The sequence below is a fragment of the Mustela nigripes genome, chromosome 1 (genome assembly GCF_022355385.1).
Source record: "Mustela nigripes isolate SB6536 chromosome 1, MUSNIG.SB6536, whole genome shotgun sequence".
Lineage (NCBI taxonomy): Eukaryota > Metazoa > Chordata > Mammalia > Carnivora > Mustelidae > Mustela > Mustela nigripes.
The window spans coordinates 238,104,210-238,124,560 of NC_081557.1; the positions used below are offsets into that span (position 1 = coordinate 238,104,210).

Here is a 20,351-nt window from a genome sequence, read left to right on the forward strand (position 1 = left end):
GTGAGACCAATTACACTGTGTGAATTAATCCCAGTGATGCTCTAGAATCCATTAGAAATCAGCATCCCAGGCAACCTCCTGGATAGTCTGGCCATTAATTGGACTCAGATAAAAGTTACTTATTTTATTTCTTTCTTTTCTTGTCTAGATATCCTCTTCTAAGTTATGTTTTGCTTGGTTCTTATTTTTCATCTCTGTTTACATTTTGCTGGTTTATTGCATGGGTTCTGCCGTAAGTCATATTAAATCTTTTGTGGAAAGTGATAAGGCTAAAGCAAGTAATACTGGCTGTTTCCATTGATCTTGTTTGTCTCCTTTGTTTTTATCTTTTCCATCTGCCTCACAGTTATCAGAATTCTGATGCTGTGGTGGCCTGGTGCCTCCCTGTTGCCCTAACATTCACTTTCAACTCTAATCCAACTGCTGGCCATTTTTTCATAGAGAAACAAGTGCTTGTACTAGAAGATGTGCATGAAATCCTCGACCCTGACATGGGCTGGAAGTTTAGGATGCTTCTCAGTCTTTTCCTGGAAGTTGATCTGGGCTGAGAAGCTGAACTCTTCTTCCCGAAGAGAGATTGGGCCTCGAGATCTGTGCATCCCCAAGAAGAAAAGCCTTGCTGTCCTGTGCATGTCATTCCAGGTGGATCTGCTGATTGTAAAGGCTTCAGAGGGGCACAAGGATCCTCCCTCTGCCTAAGAGAGCCCCGGTCCAGCTTCTGCCTGATGTTTCCAGAGGGGACTGAAGAGTTTCCATTTCTTACATCTCTGTGAACAGCAGTACTTCCTGCCTCTTGTGGTTTTCCATCACTCCCAGGTACCATAGTAGCTTGGTATATAAATAGACTCATGCGTATACAGAGGAAATCATCACAATCTAAGGGGACCCAGCAGTGTCTTTGAGTTAAAACAAGCCGGAAGAGGGAGAGAAGAAGTGAGAGGGGAGAGAGAATGGGGGGAAGAGAGAGGGAGAGAGTGGAGGGAGAGGAAGGAAAGAGAGACAGAGAGAGAGTGAGAGGAGAGGAAAAGAGAGGAAAGGGAAGGGAAGAGAAGGGAAAGGAAGGGAAAAGAAACTGAAGAGGAAGGGAGAGGGAAGAGAAAATTAAGGAGAGAGGAGAGGTAGAATAGGAAAGCTTCTAGCATGATGGTAGAACTGTTAGAGGAGATAGTTGGCTATAAGAATGACCACAACAAAATGCTTTCTAAAAGACTCAAGCTTCTACGATAGCTTTATAAAGACTTCCTGAAAGTTAAAAATCTGATAAATTTAAAATTTAGAAATGGAGTGGATGAATTAAGGAGAGATTAGTCACCGTGGAGATCAGCCTGGAGGGTCAAGTGGAAGCCACATGCAAAACAGCGAAAACACATAGAGAATCAAATCATGAGGAGAGAGCTAAGAGATTTGGGGCACAGCATCATGAATTGTAAAATGGGGAGAATATGGACCCTACAAAGAAGAGAAAGGAACCAGTAGAAGGAAACATAATAATTAAAATAACAATTGGGAAAAATCACACTGGCTGGGGAAAAAAAAAAAAAAAAGACTTGTTTATTCAGATAGAAAGTGCCCAGGCAGGATTGATTTCTGTAGCTGAGGGCTGGAGGTGAGAGGAAGAGAGAAAAAACAGGCTGGTGGCACTGGCTTTTCATTCTACTCCCTGTCACACCCCTTTGGGAAGTACGTAGTGCTCTTTTCGTTTCATGAAGGAAACGTGGTATTTCCCCATAACGCCATGATGGTCACTCCTTAAATTTCTCATGTGACATATAAGCTTTTGTTACATTGGCTTCCACGTCAACGATCATTACCTCATGGATGATGAAGTTGTGGATAAGCGTGGTTGCCATATAAGAGAATGGGTCCTGGCATGTGAGTTATTTCAAGCTGCTTTGTAAGCTCCTTTGTACCTCTGCTTGGATATACAAAATCAGCTTGAAAACTGGGTTTGGTCTTGGGAAATGAAGAGAGTGGATTTCTCTACAATTAGGATGAACTTGGCAAATTAGAAATATTCTGGAAAGGAGTGAGATTGCATGTGCCTGGGATTTGGTGTAGTGTGAAGTATCCAATGAAAACTTCCACAAGGAAATGACCCAGAGATGATAATAAAGAGAGGCATCTAATGTCTAATGCTCTTGAAATTGTGTTTCTGAGTCATAAACTCTTCATGGCATAAACTCTTCCCTCATAGTCAGTTAAATCTACTATTAGGAGGAATACCACTCTATGCATTTGAAGCAGAAAGAGGTTTCCTACACAAATATAGGTGGTTAGATAATGATTATTGAGGTTAAAGGAAGAAATCTAGGTTATGTTTCCAGAAATGTCTTTAGGAAGACTGGATCACTGTCCTACTAGGTGACCGTTGTCTCTAAAGTCTCCATTGTAGCCTTGCTGGAAGCAAGAAGCTTCCCTTCCCCTTAAACCCACCTCTCAACCCATGGAGCTGGACAGCGAACCCTGGAATGCTGATGTTGGAGGATCTTATATTTCTGTGGCATTTCTTGGCAGCAGCCACAACCAATAGTCACAGGAATATGGTGTTCACTGTATTCTGCCTTCAGAATTTTATGAAAAGGCATCTGTTTAGCAGAACCTAATTTACTAACTATAGTACCCAGAAGGCATTTGGTGCAAAGGTTAAGAGAGACAATCCAGAAAATGAAGACAAAGCTGATTTCACAGGGTCAATGAAGTAGAGACAGAGAGATAATTGGTGTGTGCCTCTACACATTAGATGGCGTGGAGGCAGGAAGGTAATTCATAAATAGGAAATTGGGGTGGGAGGAAGCAGGATCTGGGGAATGGAATAATCATGTTGCCTTAATCTAGAGTACAGTTGTCTTTGGGTAATTTTGATTGTCTTAGGGTGCCTTGGGCTGAGTTAGGATCATGGAATGAGTATACCACCTCCTATAGCCCAACTCATGGCAAACATTAAGAAACCACAATGAGGGGCGCCTGGGTGGTGCAGTCGGTTAAATGTCCGACTCTTGGTTTTGGCTAATGGTGGTGAGATCGAACTCCACTTTGGGCTCACCACTCAGTGCAGAGTCTGCTTGAGATTCCCTCTCCCTCTCCTTCTGCTCTTCCCACTCATGCTTTCTCTCTCTCTTTCAAATAAATAAATGAATCTAAAAAAAAGAAGAAGAAGAAGAATCTACAATGACCTGCTCTTCCATTGGCTTTAGAAACCAATTAAATTCTTTAGAAATTAAATTTAATGGAGTTGGCACTAAAAGAGAAATGAAACCCCTTTGAATACTTCTGAAACAAATTTAAATAATCTGATTTGCTGCAGTGTCACAGAGCTGTTATGTTTAAACTTGATGACCAAAGTCATGTGGACAGCACACAGAGCTATGGGCTATAAATATTCTTTCATATTTAGAGAATTTATTAGAAGGCAGGGACTATATATGGTTAGAGTTAGAAAACAACAAACAAACCAAAAAGGATGCTAAGAAGGGAGGCTGGGTGTACACTGCCTGTGTCTCAGAGAGGCTGGTGGTTGAGTCCATCAGGCAGAATGGTCTATAAGAATTAACAGAACTCTAACCATAAGTGACTCTTAATCTCACAAAACAAACTGAGGGTTGCCGGGGGGAGGGGGTTTGGGAGAAGGGGGTGGGATTATGGACATTGGGGAGGGTATGTGATTTGGTGAGTGCTGTGAAGTGTGTAAACCTGGTGATTCACAGACCTGTACCCCTGGGGATAAAAATATATGTTTATAAAAATAAAAAATTAAAAAAAAAAAAAAAGAATTAACAGAACTCTTAGCTCCATTGAAGTAACTTATCTTAGAACTTCTGCCTATTATATTGTTCCACATTGTTGATGGTCTTAAGAAACTCATCTTTGTCTTATGAAAAAAGGCATGGAGAAGTCCAATGTTAATATATCAATGATATGCTAAAAAGTTTCCTATGCAGCATATGTATGTTTATATGTATGCTCTGAGTTGAATAGTGTGTCCCTGAAAATCATATCTGCTATCCTCTAGTACCTGAGAACATGACCTGATTTGGAAATGGGGTCACTACCAATGTATTTACTTAAGTCAAGATGAGGTCTTTAGGCTACGGCCTAACCTAGTATGACTGTTGTACACAGATATACAGGGAGGACATCATACGACAATGAAGGCAGAATTTGGGATAATACTTACATAAATTGTAAATGTCAAAGATTACTAGCAAGCCACCAGAAACTAGAGGGGAGGCATAGGAGAGATTTTTTTTTTCACAGCCCCCAGAAAGAAGCAATTCTGCTGACACCTTGATCTTGGAATTCCAGCCTCCAGAGCTGTGAGACAATAAATTTCTGTTGTTTATGCCACTCAATTTGTGATACTTCCTTATGGCAGTCTTAGCAAATGAACACAAAAGTCTAAAAATTCTAAAAAACATATAAAATAATTAATTCATAAAGTAAAAATTAAGAAAAGGGGACATAATGACATTATATATACTATGCCTACACTTTGGGGCTAATTATGTATCAACTTTCCAAGATGGTGGGACATGGGCCACAAATTTCAATATGGCTGAACCAGCTGTTAGGAAGTTCTATACTGTTATAAATCAGTGAAGAATTTTAAAAAGATATCTAACCTCTTAGGAATGATACAAAAATTTCTGATTAGAAATGGAACATTTGAAGGCACTCTTTACTCAAAGAACATGAAAGCATTAAGGAAGATGAGTCAGAAGGAGAAGGTTAGTGTCATTTCAAAAACTGTATGTAGACATATTGCTTCATTTCTGTCCTAAAATTTCCTTTGTGGTTTCACAATAAAAAAGATAATCAACTTTAGAGGACTGTCTAGAATGAAAATTACCTGGACTCTGCTTTAATTTTATATCAAGAATAGGCCGGTAACTAGAACTGGTACATACAGCCCAGAGATGTCTGCCCTAAAGAAGATATAAAGAGGTCGTACCACTAATTCCTCCTCCAGGAGAAATCATGTTCAGTCATTTCTCCTTCCATTATTTTTTCCTTTTTTAAAGATTTTTAATTTATTTATTTGACAGAGATCACAGGCAAGCAGAGAGGCAGGCAGGGAGAGAGGAGGAAGCAGGCTCCCTGCTGAGCAGAGAGCCCGATGTGGGGCTCGATCCCAGGACCCTGGGATCATGACCTGAGAAGAAGGCAGAGGCTTTAACCTACTGCACCACCCAGGCACCCGTCTTCTTCCATTCTTAACCAAATCTTACATACAACACCTATTGTATTTTGTAGCAAATCTAGGGTGTTTGATTCTCCATATAGGGGAAAGCACTTTTGTTAATTATAAACCTCTAGCAGTTATACTGAAAGGTTTTTGTTTGTTTGTTTGTTTAATTTTTTTCTTCTTCTAGAGCCCCCACATTTCTGAATATTTTCTGAGAATGTTTTTTCCTACTAGAGTACATACTTTGTAAGAAACAGGAAATTTCAGAAACTGGAAAATATTTAACTTTCTATATCACATGGGAAAATGATGATTATATTTTCCCCCTCTTGGGAGAGTTTACATCCTGTCAAAATTACCATCTTGATGCAGTCAGTAAATATCTAAATCTAAATGGGAAATTCTATACTACAGGACAAGTGGTGATTATTTTGCTTTCAGTCCAAGAGAGAAACCAAGAACTTCTTGGAATTAATTTGAACTAGGACTCAAAATCTTCTGAAAGTTATTTAAGTATTTGTATGAAATTTGCTAGTAGTAGCTGTCATTTGTGGAAAGTTTACCACGCGCTAAGCACGGCATTTAGGCTTTATGCACTTACACATACAGGATATTTATGAGGACTAAAATCCTGTATGTACAAAACTAGGGAAACTTGAAAGTTGCTAAGTGGTTGGAGCTCAAACCCAGGACTAGAGTCCCCTGTCCACCAAAAAACAAAACATATGCTGTGTTCACATATTTGAGTTTCCTAACTCAAAAATATTAAGAATCCTCCAAAGGTTTTTGTCTATGAAGAATTAATTAATGGATGCCTGGGTGACTCAGTGGGTTAAAGCCTCTGCCTTCAGCTCAGGTCATGATCTCAGGGTCCTGGGATAGAGTCCCACATCGGGCTCTCTGCTCAGAGGGAAGCCTGCTTCCCCCTCACTCTCTGCCTGCCTCTCTGCCTACATATGATCTCTGTCTGTCAAATAAATAAAATCTTTTAAAAAATCATTTATATAAAAATAGAATTAATTAATGATGGCAAACCATGAGAATTGGAATGTTCTACTTTGGAACGTAAAAGAGTTTAGTATAGTCATTATTGACATTGAGGGGAGTCGAGTCCTCAGTTCAATGATATCATAAGAGTTAATCACCCTGTAGGCATATTTATTTAGATGTTTTGGCTCTACATCTTAGGAGTTCCCAGGGTGAAATCTGAAATTGATTCCTGTATGTGGAGGACAACTCGAGACCAAAGAAAGAGGTCATTCTAGATTGGTACATGGTGGGTTTGATAAACAAGGGAACTTCTGTAGGAGGTTTGCTACAGGCAAAGACCAGTAGATTTCTGCACCCACCTGCCAGAATCTTTAACATTTATATGGAGGCTTTCACTGGGTTCAGTTACATATGCCATCCAGATGGTCTCAACAACACCTTACTCTCTCAAGCCCGAGTCCCTGAAACAGTTCCTACTGTGGGAATGGTAGGCAGAGCATTCCTTCCTAGCATGGGGGAAGGTATGAGGAGGCTCTGATGGCCTGGGTCCAGCTTGAGGGTCAGGTGGCAGTCCCTTCCTCTCAATGGCCATCTCGAATACACTGTGTAATGTGTGCAGATTATAATAATATTAAATACTTATTTATTCTGTTAAGTTTGTGTATGTGTTTATTAAAATAAATAGAGGTATTCAGCATAATTATTTTGAGATTCCTCTAAGTTATGGCTTGTATCAGTGGTTCATTCATTTCTTATTGCTAAGTGGTATTCTTTAGAGTGGATGAACCACAGTTTTTATATCCATGGACTTGGGGTGTTTCCAGTTTGCGGCTATTATAAACAAAGCTGCTGTAAACATGTATGTACAAGTATTTTTATATACATATGTTTTAGTTTCTTCTAGGTAAGTATCTAGGACTGGAATTGCTGGGTTATATGGTAGCCGTATGTTTAACTTGAGAAACTTTCATACAGTTTTGTGAAGTAGTTGTACTAGTTTAGTTTACGTTCCCATCAACAGTGGGAGAGTTCCAGCTTTCCCATATTGCCCAAATACTTGGTATAGACAATCTCTTAAACTTTAGACATTGTAATAGATGTATAGTAGTATGATATTATGTTTTTAATTTGCATTTCCCTAATAATAGATGATGTTGGATGCAGTTCATATACTTACCTGTCATCAGCAAATCTTTGAAAAGTGTTCAAAGCATTTACCTTTTTCATTTTTTCCCTCTTGTGTTGATAGTTATTTATTTATATTTGAATAGAAGTCCTTTTTTAGATATAAGATTTTCAAATATTTTCTCTCAGCCTGTGACTGGGTCTTTTTTGTTCTTTTAACAGTCTCTTGAAAAGCAGAAGTTCTTTATTTTGATGAAGTCCAACTTACTATTTTTTTATTTTGTGGATTGTGCTTTTGATACCCTATCTAAGAAATTTTGACCAAACACAAGGCACAGAGATTTCCTCATATGCTTTGTTTTAGAAATTTTATAGTGTAGATTTTATATGCTTATCTATGACCCATTTTTGAGTTAATATTTGTGTATGGTGTTATGTATGGATTGAAGTTTATTTTATATGTATATGAATTTTTATGTGTTGAAAGATTATTCGCTGAAATGTAGTTGAAACTTCATAGAAAGTCAATTGGTTATGTATGTATTGGTCTATTTCTGAACTCTGTTCTAGCCCGATAGCTCAATTTGCCTGTCTTAAAGATGATTGACTTGATTACTCTAGTTTTATGATAAATAGTAAAGTAAGGTGGAAGAACTCTGTTCCCCCCCCCAAGGTTCTTTTGGCTATTCTAGTTCTTTTATATTTCTAAATAAATTTTGGAATTACTTATCAACGTCTGTAAAAAGCCTCCTGGGATTTTTACTGCCCTTTTGTTGAAGCTATACGTATATTCATTGTGGAAGAATGCCACCTTAAGTAAATTGAGGTTTCTGATCTACAGACATGAAATATTTCTCCAGTTAGTGAAATCTCCTTTAATTTCTTTTTTCAATATTTTATAGTTTTTCCATGTTAGATCTTGAACATATTTTAACAGATTTATCCCTTCTAAATTATATTTTTATCTGCAGTCTTCAACATTTGCTAATATATGCAAATTATAGTTGATTTTTGGACATTGATCTTTTATCCTGAAACCTTGAAAATTGACTTATTAGTCTTAGTAGCTACATAGATTTTCTGCAAGGATAGATTAGCGGGCCTCTACGAATAACTAGGTATGTGTATGGGGGGTGGGATTATGAAGAAATTTAGGATGACCATCACATTCCTGACTTGATTTGCTGGGTTGATTTTGATATCATTAATAAGGATTAGAAATATAAAGTCAATATGTTTTACAGGAAAAAGTATGATTAACTTTCCTGCTGGATACACTTAATTCTAGGTTCCCCTGGGAGTTCAGTTGGAAATGTTTAGTAAGCAATTGTATCCATGCTTAGGGAATAATCAGGAATGAAACTATACATTTGGGAGTCATCACAGTAGATGATGGTCTGCTTTGTATGAATATATAATATTTTTTAAAAAAAGAAGAATGTCAAGGAAAGAACTATGGGGAGCATAAACTTTAATTTAGGATGAAGAGACTTAGATATTTTCATGGGCTGAGACAAGAGAGAGGAAATTAGTTTACAGGAAGACTTTTCAATTTCCTTTTCTTTAGCACTTTGTTTTGAGTCACTCATATTGCTTTGAATCAAAAAAAAAGTATGTTGATTCCCACACGGAGTCATATCTCTGTCTCTGGCTTCTGTCTGAAATCAGAGTTCATGAACATAAATTTGTTTCTCAACCTGACATTGCATTTCTGAAATTGCAAATCTGAAACAGGTTCTATATGACAGTGAGTTTGCCTATATGTCATAATTATTTTTAAAACACTCTTATTAAAATAACCTTTTTTATAGTTGCAGAAATAATGCACATGCATGTAGTAAATTAAAAACAAAACAAGCTAAATTAAAAGGAAAACAAACATCATATTCCCACTCCTTCAGGGATCACCACAGTTAATACCTTAGTATGTATTTATTTGTATTGTACACTCCGTTTTGTAAGCTTCTTTTCTTAGTCAGTGATCTTCATCTTTCTTGTTCAGCAAACTTCTGTCTCACCTAAAACCCAGCTTATATTCAAATTTCTACAGTTGGCCGAAATGTCCTTTACAACTGATTTGTCTGAGTCAAGACCACACATTGCATTTGGTTATTATGCCTCTTGGGTTTTTTTAAATTTAGTACCATTGTCTTTTCTTGTGATCCTGACTTTTGTATTCCAAAATATAAGACTTAGTTTTTAGAAAGCAGCCTGCTTACTTCGATAGAGTTGTTCACTGGAACATATTGTCATAACAAAAAATCAGTAATTATGCTAGTAATTAATTACTAGTATACCAGTCAGTACTTTGTCAAGTCAGGCTTATTTATGGAAGATACAGACAACAAGAACAATGTGTATGATGTATTAATTAGTATTGCTTTTGTGGTCTTGGGGTAGCACGACCTGGTTTCCCTTCTGTTTCTTAGCAATTCCTACGGCTCCAATTCCACAATCCTTGTTTCTTTCAACATTGACTCTTTCTGTTGTCCCACACATAGGACTGGTAGCTGCTTTCTCTGTCTCGTGGTTTAAATATGTCCACAAATTCTCTGACATTAGCACTAGGAGATGGGGCTGGTGTCCCCTCCCCTTGTATCTAGACCAAACATATTCACTAATCAACCCACAGAGTAGAGCAGAAGGGACAGTGATGTTTGAAGGGGTTACCTCTTCTTCTTGGATTACTTCCTTTGAAGCAGGAGTCGTCAAGTAAGAAGACTGGCACAGTCATGTCGTAAGGAAGGGCAGACTACATGGAGAAACTCTGTGTGAGTGTTCTGGCCCACAGCTCCTGCTGAGGTCCTAGCCAACAGCCAGCATTGATCATCACACACATGAAAGCAAGTAAGCTTTCAAGATGACTACACCCTCCTCTGCATCTGACCTAAATGCATGAGGGATCCCAAATGAGGGCCATCACTGTGCCCACTCAAATCCCAGACTTGTGAAAGAGAATGATAAAAAAAAAAAAAAGATTGTTGTGTTGAGCCCCTGAAGTTTGAAGTACTTTGTCATGCAAAACTAGAGAAATGAACCGATCAGTGTCTCCTTTCTGAGTCACCTCATCATCCGTGGCGTTCTCTCTTATCTAACACCTGTTTAACAATTCTAGTAAATAGTCTCTCTGTGAAGTACCTAGGGTCAATGCTGTTTTCCCAACTAGAACCTTACTGATATCCCTCCCAGGCAGGGCCTATCCAAAACAGCCAGGAAAGACTGAAAAGAAAAAAAAAATTAGATCACATGTTGGTCTTTTTTAGTTATATGTCTTTTGATATTTATCATCCACTGGTTTTCTAAGGCCAACATGGTAAAATGTTTCTGTTCTGTCAGAAACCATAAATGTGACCTTTTCATGAAGTACAGAAAGCCACTACCTTTGAATAAGTACAGGTCATAAGAATTTCAGCATTTTTTTTTTAAAGTTCTTCTAAAATAAATGTCATTCCTTGGTGATATCCTTTGTTCTTTACCAGTGAATGAACAGTCTTTTTCTTCTGTGCCTACTGCCTTAAAGGTGGGAAGGTTTAAAAACACACTTTTAACTTTATGTTTACTTTAATGTGCTTTCCTTAGGAAAGCTACAGTCTGTTTGTGTAAGATAAGAAAACGTAGTGGAGATGATTTTGGAACACAGTCGTTCTCACTACTTAAAAGTTGGCTTTGCTTGTGATCTGCAGCATATGTGGTAAGATGCCTCCTGCTCTCAGAAGCAGTCATGCACTGTGGGGGACTTAAGACTTGGGGCTTGGATGTGTGTAGATGGGGGCAGGATTCCGAAGTGGACTGCATGGGAACATTCCTCTCAGGCTGTTGGGTTCTTCCAGGTACTATGTGGACTTACATTTCATCGCCATGCAGTGCCTGGGTCCTGAGCTGCTCCGATTCCAGGAAGCTAGATTTTGGTGCTGGTTCCATGGAGAAGACAAACTTTCCAGAATAGACACTGCCTCACTTTCAAAGCCCCATTTTGCATGGGTAGCACGTCTGCTAACATGGTTAGTGCCACGATATGAATTCAGCTCCTGTGTCACCCTTACCACCAACTCCCTTGTCTCTGGTTTTGTTCTGCATGCTACCCGTGGGGAAGCCTCAGCTTTCTCTAGTTCAGCATTGGGCACTGAGGTCCCATTCGTTTTCTGACACAAGAGAGACTAATGTAGAAGACTAGTTGGCAGATGGTGGGAGACCAGGTTTGCTGCCCGAACCCACAGACCCAGGGCAAGCCCCCACAAAGCACTGACCTGCAGCCTTACCTTAATTTCTTCTTTGTTGACCTCCTCCATTCAGTTCGGTTTCTATCTGTCACAAGTATCATTGCATCAGGTCCTTCTAGTCCTAGAGCTTTGTCCCGAACCCTTATACACTCTCCCGGGTCTCTGACAACCTGACCAGTTCTGGCCTAGCTCTTTTGCTAGCTCCCTTTTTACTATCGATTTCTGTAAGCTGTCTCCCATTTATTTGGGCACATGATGGAGGCTGTTCCCAGAGAAGGAGTCAGAACCCTGACCCTGTCCCCTCCCCCACCTCACATTAGCCCCGCATTGATCACCCTACCCAGACTCCTCTGCTGCCATGCCTCCCCCCCCCACCTCATTGAACACAGGTGCTTTTCTGAGTGGGAGATGAATTTTTCACACTCTTCTGGATCAACCTCTTTGTTTTCTCTAATTCGAGGGCTGTCCATTCCTGGCTTCTTCTCTTTTTCCTTCCTTTCTCTCCTCTTTTCAGTAGGTCCTTTGAGTTTGCCTGAATAATGACACTCTCCTTTGGTCTTCATGTTTTTCTTGGCCTCTATCAAGCTTCACTTTCCTGCTTGTTGTTCCAAATAAAATAATATATAAGCTTTGCACTGAAATTTGAGATGGAAGGAAGATAAAGGCTAAGGTAAAGTTGTAAAGCCAAAGGCTGCAGAGCCCAACAGGTGTGGAGTAGAAGGGAAAATAATGGAGAAACAGGTGACCAGCATCTATCAGGGGAACTAATAGGAAAGAGGATCCGTAACAATACTCATCGGCTCAGGGGGCTATATATTCAATGTACATAGCATAGCAATAAGCAAAGTGAACTTAAAACTTAACCCAAGAGTGTAGATATGATCTCTTAGGCATTATTCAGACTTGGTAGCACGGAACAGTGGTAATGAAACAACATCTCCATTGGAAACCAGTCTTAGTTTGGATAATGTTCCTAACCACTCATGAGACCACCCTGGTTCTCTTCTTTGGAAACTGATCAAATGTATTTTGATATCTAAGTTTCTTTCTAGTTCTGACTTTCTGTAAGCATTGTCCATCGTTTCCCTTCTCACGATTGGGCTGGTACATTATGGATTTAGCCAACTGCTGTTTTCAGGTTCTTTCAAGAGATACATATATCCTAGAAATGGGAGAAAAAGTGTAGGTATTGGAAGGTGATGATAAATGAAACCAACCAGAGCAGTTATAAAACATTACTGTGGTGTAGTATTTGGCTTCTGGTTTCCTAACATTTATGACATTTGGCATCAGACTCATGAAGGGTCTACCACCATCAAGTGAGTTTGTACTACCATCTCTCAGAGACTTTTAATTTTTTTTCCCCCTACGTGATGCTCCCAAAAGGGATATTTGAGTGAAATCTACTGCATGGAAGCTGTGGGGAGCACAGGTCATAGAATAAGGACGTATCGAGGATAAGAATCCAGTTGCATTTTCTGAGCATGAAAGCAGGAACCCAGAAGTGGGAGAATAGAAACATCAAAGAGTTGGTCTTTTCGTTCCGATATCATGATGTCTATAATCTGGAAAGCAAAATCAGCCAGTTTTGTGCTTGAATCTCTGTTCTGCCTTAATGATTTTGAGTAAAGTATTTAGTGTCTCATTTTTCCCATCTGTAAAGTTGGGACATTATTACATATTTCACAGGTTTACTTTAAGAACTAAAAGAAGTAACATATGGAGCATTTTTGGCACCTAGAAAATCCTTAATAAATGTGATTTCTCTCATTATTATTTATTATTTATGAAGCATCTGAAATGGAGATTATCCAAAAGGAAAAGCATTAGTATAAGCTAAAGTGAGTTTTTTACTTCAACTTATACTTTTTAAGGATCCAGCTTCTTATCTCCAATTAGACTTCACAATTTAAAATTGCACAATTTAATTGCTGAGAAATTAAGAAAGATGTAGTTCACAAATGAAAAACCAAGAATATTTTGGCATTCAAAGCAGCAACCAGTCTAAACTTATCTAAATAGGCCATGAAAATGGAAAATGTTTTTATATCTTCCATGTTTGAGAAGCAACTTCTCAGTTCCATGTTCCAGCTATGATATTACTTCCAAAATAGCAAAAACAGTTTTCTCAGGAACATTTCTATTCTAAGAGCTAATCTTACTTATTGAATGGTAAGTTACCACCACCAAGCTTTTTATTTATCCTCTCACTTTATTTGTAAACTAATAGACAGTCACTAAAAGTGGTAAAAACATGTCTTTGGACACATAGTACTTTTGGGTATTTGTGCCCTCAACTGTGGTGATAAAAATATACATCCTTTTTATAGAGAAAGTGAGGCAAAACCAGATAGCATCTGTGGAATATTAAGAGCTCTTGAGAAGGAAATATTTGGGTAGATTTTCTTAATCTAAAGCATAGCTTGGGAAAAAATAACGAAGATAAGGACTTAGGGTTATATGATATTTTATAGGTATTCAGTAAACCTGTATTTATAGGTGTTCTAAAAACTATGTTTTTGAACAAATGGACTACCATCGGTTTTCTTTCCATTGAGTATGAAACTCAGAAAAGGGGTTAAATTTTTATCTTTGATGATGCAAGCAATATTTCTCTTTCCATTTGCCTTTATTGCAAAAGGTTTTTCTTTAGCGCTCTTGGGAATCGTATCAGCAGTAACTATTAATTTTTTCTCAGAGGCTGTCTATGACCTTCTGTGTCTTAGCCTAAGCATCCCTCCTACCTACTTGCAGAGTCTATGGCACTTCATCTCTACCATACTGCCTCTCAGACCATACCGGAAGTTCTTGGAGGGCAGGAATTTAACAAGGTTTTGAATCCCTGCTGTTTAACTGTTTAACATATGTGCTCAATCAAATCAGTGGAATGGACGGCAGAAGAATGAATGGAACAAGGGTCTTGGGGAAGAAGCAGGGGCGATACGCATGCCCGCAGACGGAATGCTGCTAACAATCATGATATCCGGGTTCCCATATGGCTGGGGTGTACTGGGGAGGGAGGTAGCTGAGATTCCAGAGCATCTTCAAGGACTGGGTTAAGATTCTCTCCCAATTTAATCTGTTTTCCAAATCCTCCTAAGGCTACTGTGGTCTTAGAGAAACTGAAGATATATCAGTCCAGTGCTTTTTAAGGAAAAACATGCCTTTCACTTTACTTGTGGGTTTTAATAAATAATCAAAGGAAGCATCGTATGTAACTCTTTAGATGATAATTTATTTGTATTCCTTATTTGTGCCCCTTTTCCTGCATCATCAAATGTTTTGGTACTTGTAGATGTTTATATACTTTTTGTATCCTAACTTTACTGTTACATAAAATCAAAGGTCATGTATTTTGGCGACTCATTTAGGTGAAAATCATAATGATCAGACAGGAAATAAATCTGGATAAAGCAAGCGCTGGCTAAAATAATGCTAATACAAATTTGAATTACTCCCCTCTGAGGGATGGGGGGTGGCCTTCTGGAAATGAGGGGAGAGTGTTTTTCTGTTGTTTAAAATTTAAGGAGGGGCTTCCTCTGTCATTTAGTAAAGTTGGGATTCTAGATGTCTTGCCATGCGTGGGAGAGACCGGCCCCACAAATGTGTATCTATCCTGTACAAATTCAAATACAAATATTAGCTTTGAGATGAATTCTGTCTGATGTGTGAACACAAGTTGCTTTTTAATAAAGTTCTTTTTAAATATTTTATTTATATGACAGAGAGAGAGAGAGAGAAGAGAGCACAAACAGGGGAAGCGGGAGAGGGAGAAGCAGACTCCCCATTGAGCAAGGACCCTGCACAGGGCTCAGTCCCAGGATCCTGAGATCATGACCTGAGCTGAAGGTAGATGCTTAATTGACTGAACCACCCAGATGCCCCAATAAAATTTTAATACACAGTTCATTTTCCAGGAAATGCAAGTGATGTGTAAATTGAAGAGAGTATAGTATTTTTGCTTTGTTGGACATTTTATCAAAAGTTATTCTTCATTTCAGAAAATTATGTCATTGTGTTGGTCATGCAGTTGTGGACTTGACATGACCCACTCTTGCCAGTTTGCATGTGTGCCTATGATACCCAGTGATGGGTTGCTTCTAGGACTTGGCACAGGCATCAGTCCACTTCAATATACCTGCTACTATGTCATGTCCAAGGGCTTACATAATGATGTGGGTATGGGTTTTTATAAATTAGTATCCTTTATTTATTCTTTATGCTAGAGTTAGAGTATATACTGAGTTTTTGTGTGAAGGTAGGTTACATGGTTACAAAAACCATGTTCTGAATATTTTAGCCAGAATTATTTTCAGTGGTTTTCACATTTTAGAAAACCAGTGAAGTACATACAGCTAATAGAATGTAGTACTCTGTGGAATATGGGATCTGCTACCAAATGCACTGATTTTGTTGTAGCAACTATTCATAGCAGATGGGAAAAATAAAATACATAATTCTCATCAGTTCAGGTTGGGGGATGCAGCCAGGTAAATTTAAGAGCCAAACTTGGATAAAAGTTTTCAGATTTCAAAGCCTGTTGTGCTTTAGAATTGTAAAGAAGAAACAGTGGTGGGAATGTGTTATTTCTGTGTAGATGGATTATAGAGTCTATGCTTTTCATTTCAGAATAGTAAAGGGGATATTGAAGTATTTGGTACAAAAGGAGATTTTAAGAATGATACAGTTATGGACCATTGATACAGTTGGAGAGACTCAGACTTTTAACTAACCATATGCAGTGAATCATTGACTGAGTTATGACTTAGAGTCTGAGATAGTTCCCTGAGGCTAGAGTCCATTCATAAAATATTGAAATGTACAAGCCAGGTTATTTATCTCTGTCTGTTTTTACAACAAGGGATTGCACTCAGGGCCACTGGTGCTTTGTTGACAAGAGAATGTTACTTAGTCCTCTGAAACATGAAACATAAAGCAACAGTTAAAAAGCCAGATGAGCTCACCAGGTTGTTAAAAAGGGGTTTTGTCCTTTTCCATTTCCCATAAAAGCCCAGCTGTACCATCTAAAATTGGAACTTATTCATGTGTTCTCCAGGTGCCAGGGCATAAAAATCAAATGTGGAGAGAGCTGAAACAAGATATTTCAAAAATAGAAACAGTATATGGGCATAGGGAAAGAAGTAAATGAAAAGTAAGTAAATGGAAAGGTAGAAAGGAAAGAGAAAAAAATCACCGCATGGAAACACTTTGATGGTGTAAAGTGCACATAGGATTTATTGAACAGTGAATTTATTGGATAAGAAATGATAGTTAATCTTAATTGTTTCAGACAGGTTGGGTGCTCAGCTTCCTCCATTCAAATGATCTGGCCTATATTTTTACATTTAGAAACTCAGAATGTGTGAGGTTTTTTTTTTTTTTTTTTTTTTTTTTTTTTAAGATTTTATTTATTTGACAGAGATCACAAGTAGACGGAGAGGCAGGCAGAGAGAGAGGTGGGGGGAAGCAGGCTCCCTGCTGAGCAGAGAGCCCAATGCGGGACTCAATCCCAGGACCCTGAGATCACGTCTGGAGCCAAAGGCAGCCAACCCACTGAGCCACCAAGGTGCCCAGAATGTGTGAGTTTTTATGTGGCTGGACTTGAAGCTAGGTAGCAAGGCAGTTTGGAATAAGCCTAGATCTACCAGTTCTGAGTACAGTCTTCTTTTCACACTGAGGACTTAGGCATATGCAAAGGGATGCACTGAGATCCATTGAGGAGGGAGCACAGTAATACTTACAGGTTTGGTAACCACGTGGAGAGAGACAAAGGAAGAGGATGGGATTGTAGGGCAGAAATTCTAAATCTCCTTAAAAAGGAGTGCTATTGGCAGAAGCGGAGCTGATTAGAAAGAAGAGAAGAAGGAATAATGATGTTCTATTTTAGATATTTTATGCTTAGGTAACAGAAACACACATGTCGGTAATGTCTGGTGAGCGTGAGGATGTCAAGGAAATTCATGAACTAGCTTTGAACCATTAATGTGTTTTCATTCCGATGTTCCATTTCCCTAAAGCCAGTCTATGTCTAATCAGGTCCAGAGAGTGAAAGCTTTTGCTGTTTGGAGTTTTGGGTCCCAGAGAAGTGATCACCAGGGAGTTTATGCCTAGATGATGCTTTACAGAAATAAGAAGGAGCAGTTCTTTTGGTGAATTTTCCCCAGCGACTCAGTTATTGGCTGTAAGCCACATAAATCTATTCAAAGTAGGTTCAGTAAACAGGTGGAGTAACTAGAGGTATACATGGCAAGACATTATCCCAGGCCTCATGAAGAGCCAAGAGCTGCAAATCCCTTGGAGTGAAGGCAGCGATTTTCTTTATCTTGCTCGCTGTTGGAAACTCTCAGAACTGCTGTGCTCTAATTCCAAGTAATCTTGCTGGGCCAGCCAAAGGGTAGGGTTATATGACCCATGGCCAACTTAGTAGACCTGAGGGAACAGACACTCTGGAGAGGCTCACCCAAAGCAAGCCATTTGAAAATACACCTAAGGGCCATGGGCAAAATACTCTACTGGGAATGTGGAGGGCAGTGGGTCCTGAGTAGGTTGGAGGAAATATTGCAAGGCAACACATTTGTAAAAAGAATACTGCTGTATAAGAATGTTGAAGCATTTTAAGAAAAGACTGGGTATGGGTTTAGTTGATTATTATTTTACCAGCTAGTTAAAATAAATATTACTATTTAGAAAGGAAACTTGTCTCAATCCTTAATTTTTAAATTCATTCAACAAGGATCTTTGGAATACCTCCCAAGTGTCTTCTAGGGATTGTTCTAAATGCTGGAATATAGCATTTATCACAATTGTTTAAGTCTTTGCTGTAGAGCAGTTTACAATGGGAAGACAGACTGTAAGAGACAAATCATTATGATGTGAAGAATAATAAGGCAGGTTAAGAGAAGTAGTGGCAGATTTTATCTAAGTTGTCAGGGAAGGCAGAATGATTATATCACTTCTTTCTTTCATTCTTTTTTTTTTTTTTAAACGTTTATTTATTTGAGAGAAAGAGTGTGTGCAGGCAGGGGGAGGGACCGAGGAAGAAGGAGAACCTCAAGCAGAATCCCAAGCAGACTTCCCACTGAGCATGGAGTCCAAGGCCAAAACTTGATCTCATGACCCTGAGATCATGATCTCAGCTGAAATAGTCAGATGCTTAAGCTACTGAACCACCCAGGCTCCCCTCATTCTATTTATTCATTTATTCATTTATTTATTTATTTTTACAATTTTACTTATTTATTTAACAGAGAGGGAAATCACAAGTAGGCAGAGAGAGACAGAGGGGAAAGAAGGCTCCCCGCTGAGCAGAGAGCCCAATGCAGGGCTGGATCCAAGGACCCTGAGATCGTGACCTGAGCTGAAGGCAGAGTCTTTAACTCACTGAGCCACCCAGGTGCCCCCCTCATTTATTTTCATTTTTCTTTTTTTTTTTTTAAAGATTTTATTTATTTATTTGTCAGAGAGAGAGCGAGCGAGAGCGAGCACAGGCAGACAGAGTGGAAGGCAGAGTCAGAGGGAGAAGCAGGCTCCCTGCGGAGCAAGGAGCCTGATGTGGGACTCGATCCCAGGACGCTGGGATCATGACCTGAGCCGAAGGCAGCTGCTTAACCAACTGAGCCACCCAGGCGTCCCCCCCCCTCATTTATTTTCTAATGCAGATATTTTGAGTATGCAAATAAGTATGCACTATTGCAAACTTATATTGAGTATGCACTATTTAGTAATTCTGGAATAACGGACGTCAACTGACCCATTCCCAGGCACCGTTGACAGCAATCTGGTCACCCCACTGACAGTGTAACACTAAGTACAGAGATTGGGAGAAACTGGGGAACAAGTTATGTGTTTATTTAAGGGTAAGTGGTCCAGGAAGAGGGATTGCTTGAATCATTCAGCACAGACTTCGGCCATTGCAAATTTATAATTTTAGAATTTCTAGAACAAGAAGAGGACTCCACCATGGCATTGCCTCTCTTAGGATTGACACCTAAGGACTAGCCACGTGGGGACTGGCTAACCTGCCCTGGCAGAGCCTGACTACTGATATAGCTGATTGTCACTGTAGGGAGGACATCACCAGCCAAAAGACCTGTTCCACACGGTGGTTGCAGAAAGATGGTATTCATGTGAGGTTGCTTTATGGGGTGCCAGGGTAGCTCAGTGGGTTAAGCGTCTGCCTCCAGCTCAGGTCGTGATCTGATCTCAGGGTCCTGGGAAAGAGCCCAACATTGGGATTCCTTGCTCAGTGGGGAGGCTGCTTGTCCCTCTCTCTCAGCCCCTCCCCACCACTTGTGCTCTCTCTCTGTCTCAAATAAATAAATAAAATCTTAATTTTTTTTTTAATGTGAGGTTGTTTGGCAAAAGGCTGAGCTCATTTTGTGGCTCTATTATATCTTAATTCTATTATATATCTTAAATCATGAGGCATTCAAAACTCAAATTCTCATTCACCTGTGAGACATGTATGATGCTGTTAGATTTATCCCTGTGAAGTTACTTTTCCTTTATCATTTTTGACCTGCAGAAATGACATTTTCATGTGGTGAGACCTAATATTTTACAGGCAAAGAGAGGAAAGTTCAGCGATGTTAAGAAAAATGAACTTACCAGTCTCACAACTTGACTCCTAACTAGTATTTTAATGCCAGTCGGTTGGCTTCTGGGTCTGTGGTTCTTGCACTTGGCCTCACTGACAGCTCTATCTTCTGTAAAATAGATTAATTGCTTCTTTCTTTGGAGAGCTTCAGGATAGAACACAGTGATCCAGAGCGATCTGTAAAGCCCATGAATTCCCCTAATCCTGCAGAGAGCTGACCCACTGCTGGAACATTGAG

At 39.2% G+C, this 20,351-nt stretch overlaps 1 protein-coding gene across 3 annotated transcripts in view; it reads left to right on the forward strand.

Moving 5' to 3' along the window:
• GRXCR1 (glutaredoxin and cysteine rich domain containing 1) overlaps window positions 1-20,351 on the forward strand; it is a 317,659-nt gene that overhangs the window by 151,761 nt on the left and 145,547 nt on the right. For 2 of the 3 annotated variants that reach the window (XR_009400915.1, XM_059383326.1), the window contains exon 4: window positions 643-816. The gene's annotated coding sequence lies outside the window, so the exon portion shown is untranslated. The other variant, XR_009400916.1, reaches the window with a different exon arrangement.